Here is a 5,397-nt window from a genome sequence, read left to right as displayed (position 1 = left end):
GGTAATAAAGGTCAGATCTTTCAAAACTTCATATTGTGATTAGACAACTCTCTGAACTGTAAATCAGTCATTTTTCCCACAGATGTCAAAGAAAAGCTCTCACACACACACCAGCAGGGATGGAGTGAAAAAGTACGGTGCTTAAAGACACACAAAGCCTCAAAGGTTACTATTATCTCCCAGGCCGTGAAGTGATTAAATTCACCCTAAAAGTGAATTTTGATTTACATAGCCTGCAATTGTGAAAATCACTGCATTCAAACTTGTGTAGATCAGTCAATTTTTAACATACAGACTTAAAACTCAGGATTCTGTAACAGCATACTCCATTCAAGATATGTGTTTACTTATAGCTTCCTGTGACAACCAGAAGTGCCTTAAGGTGGTGTCATAGATGCTGTTTTGAAGGGTTAAAAGGTCAGAACTTTTCAAAACTTCATATATGTGATTAGACAACCCTCATGAACTGTAAATAAGTCATTTCTCCCAAATGATGTCAAAGAAAAGCTCTCACACACACACACACAGCAGGGATGGAGTGAAAAAGTACGGTGCTTAAAGACACACAAAGCCTGCAACGGCATTACCATTATCTCCAGGCCGTGCCGAGTTCAACGGGATGCCCCACTTGACCGTAGCTCACTCGGTCTGAGCGCAGCGACAGTAACAAGAAGACAGACCCAAATGACCCTTTGACCTCAATTTCAATTTTATTTGCTTTTGGGAGACAGAGAGAGAACTGTTAAGGTTAGAAGCACAATTTGACCTCAGGAACGTTCCTAAGGTCCTCCCGATCTGTGCAAGCCTAACATTGACTGTGTGGCATTAACCCTTAACAGTTAAAATAAGGTGTTTACATCAAACAGTTTACAATGACATGTCTCCCCATAGGAATACATTGCGTGCTCCTCTAAATTCAACCTGAAGCTTATGTGGGTTATGAATGTGTTATGAACCTGTCTTCGATAACAATCCATCAGGCTACTATGAGGTCTACCTGTGTCGATTCTAAGCTTCCTGGACCAACCGGAAGTGGTTAAATCACCCTAAAAGTGTTTGCCATACCCAACCTGCAGTTTGAGAGAAATAGTGCATTCAACCCTATGTAAATCAGTCAATTTTTAACATACAGACTTAAAACTCAGGATTCTGTAAGATCCTACTCCAGTGAGGATATGTGTTTTTAAGCTTCCTGTGCAAACCGGAAGTACCATAATTAGTGTGAAAAGGGCTGTTTCAAAGGGTTAAAAAAGTCAAATCTTTCCAAAACTTCATATATGTGACTAGTCAACCCTCATGAACTGTACATCAGTCATTCGTCCCATCAAATTTCAAAGAAAAACTTACACACCCACACAGAAATGATGGAGGGACACACTGAGGGGCTTAATTACTTTTGTTCAAACTTTTAAAGAACCGTCAGACCTAGAGTTCTGAAACTTTGGAAATCTGTTCTAGAGCTCAGGTCGATTGTGCACGGTGAGTTATGTGGCTCTAGAAGGTTCTCAGACCGATAAACAGCCTTGTGCATTTGCAATGATTTCAATTCATTTTGAGCATAACGAAACTGGCAACATTTAGAAAAGTCCCAGAGTCTCAAGACTAGGTGCACTGAAACCGGCTCGGCCCATAGAGACAGACCCCAACGATTCTGTCTGATTGCTCATTCAAGCAACCTGTAGCAAGGCATGGAAAAAAGTGGATTTTCAGCACCAATTAGGGTTTTGCTCAGGCACCGAATGACCTATCGAGCCGAAACTTGGGATTCGAGGTCGCCTCACATAGGGCTAAACATAATGTGAGAACTGGACCCGCAGCTAGAACATAACTACGTATTATTTGTTTTATTATGGTTTAAATGGAAGGCGCTGTGAATTTTGGGCCTGCTCTGAAATATGTGATAGTTGGCTTCTAAAGGAGTTGGAAAAAGTGAGTTTGGAGTCAGATGGTATCAGTTTGGTTTCTGAAAATATCTAATTGCCAGATGGACACTGACTTGCTAGTTGACTTTTGTGCATTTGCAATATGTTTCAACAGTGAGGTTACCATGAGGAAAAGCGACACGATGAAATTTCACGAAACGAGCGATGGAGAGGAACCACTATCACTGCCCGACATCTCCTGAGGTCATCAGACCGTTGACTTTTGCATTTGTAAAGTATTTAAAGAATGCCCGTTAGATTTGCAATATGATTCAACATCACATCATATTGCAAATGCCCGTTATATTTGCAATATGATGTGATGTTGAATCATATTGCAAATTAACGGGCATTCTTTAAATACTTTAAAATACAAAAGTCAACGTCCTGATGACCTCAGGATGGCCGGGCAGTGATAGTGGTTCCTCTCCATCGCTCGTTTCGTGAAATTTCATCATGTCGCTTTTCCTCATGGTACTCCCCGTTGAAACATATTGCAAATGGACAAAAGTCAACTAGCAAGTCAACTAGCAATTGTCAACAAAGTCAACTAGCAAGTGTCCATAAGTCAATTACATCTTTTCAGACACCAAACTGATACCATCTGACTCCAAACTCACTTTTTCCAACTCCTTTAGAAGCCAACTGTCAAATATTTCAGAGCAGGCCCAAAGTCACAGCGCCTTCCATGAATGCACCAAAATAGCATTCTGAAATCACCACTAAAATGACATCACCATAGTCTCCAGGCCGTGCCGAGTTCAACGAGATGCCCCGCTTGACCGTAGCTCGCTCGGTCTGAGCGCAGCGACAGTGACAAGAAGACAGAGCAAAATGACCCTTTGACCTCAATGTCAATTTTATTTGCTTTTGGGAGACAGCGAGAGAACCGTTAAGGTTAGAAGCACAATTTGACCTCAGGAATGTTCTTTAGGTCCTCCCGATCTGTGCAAGCCTAACCTTGACCTTGTGGCATTAACCCTTAACAGTTAAAAGAAGGTGTTTACATCAAACAGTTTACAATGACATGTCTCCCCATAGGAATACATTGACTGCTCCTCTAAATTCAACCTGAAGCCTATGTGGGTTATGAAGGTCTTATGAACCTGTCTTTGATAACAATCCATCAGGCCACTATGAGGTCTACCTGTGTTGATTTTAAGCTACCAGGACCAACCGGAAGTGGTTAAAATCACCCTAAAAGGTGTCCTGATATACATGACTTGCAATTTTGAAAATCACTGCATTCAACTCTATGTAGATCAGTCAATTCTTAACGTATAGACTTAAAACTCAGGATTCTGTAACAGCATACCCCAATCAAGATATGTGTTTACCTATAGCTTCCTGTGCCAACCGGAAGTGCCTTAAAATGGTGTCATGGGTGCTGTTTCAAAGGGTTAAAAAAGTCAGATCTTTCCAAAACTTTTTAAGTGTGTGATTAGGCAACCTTCATGAACTGTAAATCAGTCATTTCTCTAAACAGATGTCAAAGAAAAGCTCTCTCTCACACACACACACACACACACACAAAGCAATGATGGAGTGAAAAAGTACGGTGCTTAAAGACACACAAAGCCGACAATGGCATGACCATTATCTCTAGGCCTTGCCGAGTTCAACGAGATGCCCCTCTTGACCGTAGCTCACTCGGTCTGAGCGCAGCGACAGTGACAAGAAGAAATGACCTTTTGACCTCAATGTCAATTTTATTTGCTTTTGGGAGACAGAGAGAGAACCGTTAAGGTTAGAAACACAATTTGACCTCAGGAATGTTCTTAAGGTCCTCCCGATCTGTGCAAGCCTAACCTTGACCTTGTGGCATTAACCCTTAACAGTGAAAACAGGTTTTTTCATCTCACAGTTTACATTGACATCTCTCTCCATAGGAATACATTGACTGCACCTCCTAATTCAACCTGAAGCCTATGTGGGTTATGAATGTCTTATGAACCTGTCTTTGATGACAGTCCATCAGGCCACCATGAGGTCTACCTGTGTCGATTCTAAGCTTCCTGGAGCAACCGGAAGTGGTTAAAATCACCCTAAAAGTGTTTGCAATACCCAACCTGCAGTTTGAGAGAAATAGTGCATTCAGCCCTATGTAAATCACTGAGTTCTTAACGTATAGACTTAAAACTCAGGATTCTGTAAAAGCCTCCTCCAATGAGTATATGTGTTTACGTTCAGCTTCCTGTGCAAACCGGAAGTGCCATAATTGGTGTCAAAAGAGCTGTTTCGAAGGGTTAAAAAAGTCAAATATTTCCAAAACTTCATATTTGTGATTAGGCAACCCTCCTGAACTGTAAATCAGTCATTAGTCCCATCAGATTTCAAAGAAAAATTTACACACCCAAACAGAAATGGAGGGACACACTGAGGGGCTAAGAGGCAGACAGTGTCTGCGGTAGTTACTTTTGTTCCAACTTTTAAAGAACCGTCAGACCTAGAGTTCTGAAACTTTACAAACCTGTTCTAGACCTCAGGTCGATTGTGCACGGTGAGTTATGTGGCTCTAGAAGGTTCTCGGACTGATAAAAAGCCTTGTGTATTTGCAATGTGTTCAATTCATTTTGAGCTCAACGAAACTGGCGACATTTAGAAAAGTCCCAGAGTCTCAAGACTAGGTGCATTGAAACCGGCTCGGCCCATAGAGACAGACCCCAACAAGCCTGTTCGATTTTGTATTTCTAAAGTATTTAAAGAATGCACGTTACATTTGCAAAATGATTCAACACATCATATTGCAAACGTAACAGTGTGTGTTATGTTTGCAATATGATTCAACACATCATATTGCAAACGTAACAGTGTGTGTTACATTTTGCAATATATGTGTGAATCATATTGCAAACGTAACAGTGTGTGTTACTTTTGCAATATGATGTGTTGAATCATATTGCAAATTTAACGTGCATTCTTTAAATAAACCCTATGTGGGTTATGAATGTCTTATGAACCGTCTCTTATGACAAATCCATCAAGCCACTATGAGGTCTCCTGTGTGATTCTAAGCTTCCTGGAGCAACCGGAAGTGTAAATCACGCCTAAAAGTGTTTTGCCATACCCAACCAGCAGTTTGTGATATATAGTGCATTCAACCCTGTGTAAATCAGTCAGTTCTTAACGTATAGACTTAAAGCTCAGGATTCTCTAAGAGCATACCCCGATCAGGATATCTCTTTACTTATAGCTTCCTGTGACAACCAGAAGGGCCTTAAGATGGTGTCATAGATGCTGTTTTGAAGGGTTAAAAGGTCAGAACTTTTCAAAACTTCATATATGTGATTAGACAACCCTCATGAACTGTAATCAGTCATTTCTCCCAACAGATGTCAAAGAGAAGCTCTCTCACACAAACACACACACACAAAAAGCAAGGATGGAGTGAAAAAGTATGGTGCTTAAAGACACACAAAGCCTGCAATGGTTTTACTATTATCTCCAGGCCGTGCCGAGTTCACCGAGATGTCCC

The 5,397-nt window shown here is 41.0% G+C and overlaps 1 long non-coding RNA gene across 1 annotated transcript; it reads left to right on the top strand.

The window, feature by feature from the left end:
* The first annotated feature begins 1,871 nt into the window (after positions 1–1,871).
* LOC139026930 (uncharacterized) lies at positions 1,872–5,133 on the top strand. The gene is made up of 3 exons (XR_011478916.1): positions 1,872–2,027; positions 3,093–3,126; positions 4,977–5,133. It is a non-coding gene; the product is annotated as an uncharacterized lncRNA (long non-coding RNA).
* The last annotated feature ends 264 nt before the right edge of the window (positions 5,134–5,397 follow it).

Source organism: Salvelinus sp. IW2-2015, unplaced genomic scaffold (genome assembly GCF_002910315.2).
Source record: "Salvelinus sp. IW2-2015 unplaced genomic scaffold, ASM291031v2 Un_scaffold6389, whole genome shotgun sequence".
Lineage (NCBI taxonomy): Eukaryota > Metazoa > Chordata > Actinopteri > Salmoniformes > Salmonidae > Salvelinus > Salvelinus sp. IW2-2015.
This window is presented reverse-complemented; position numbering and strand designations above follow the sequence as displayed.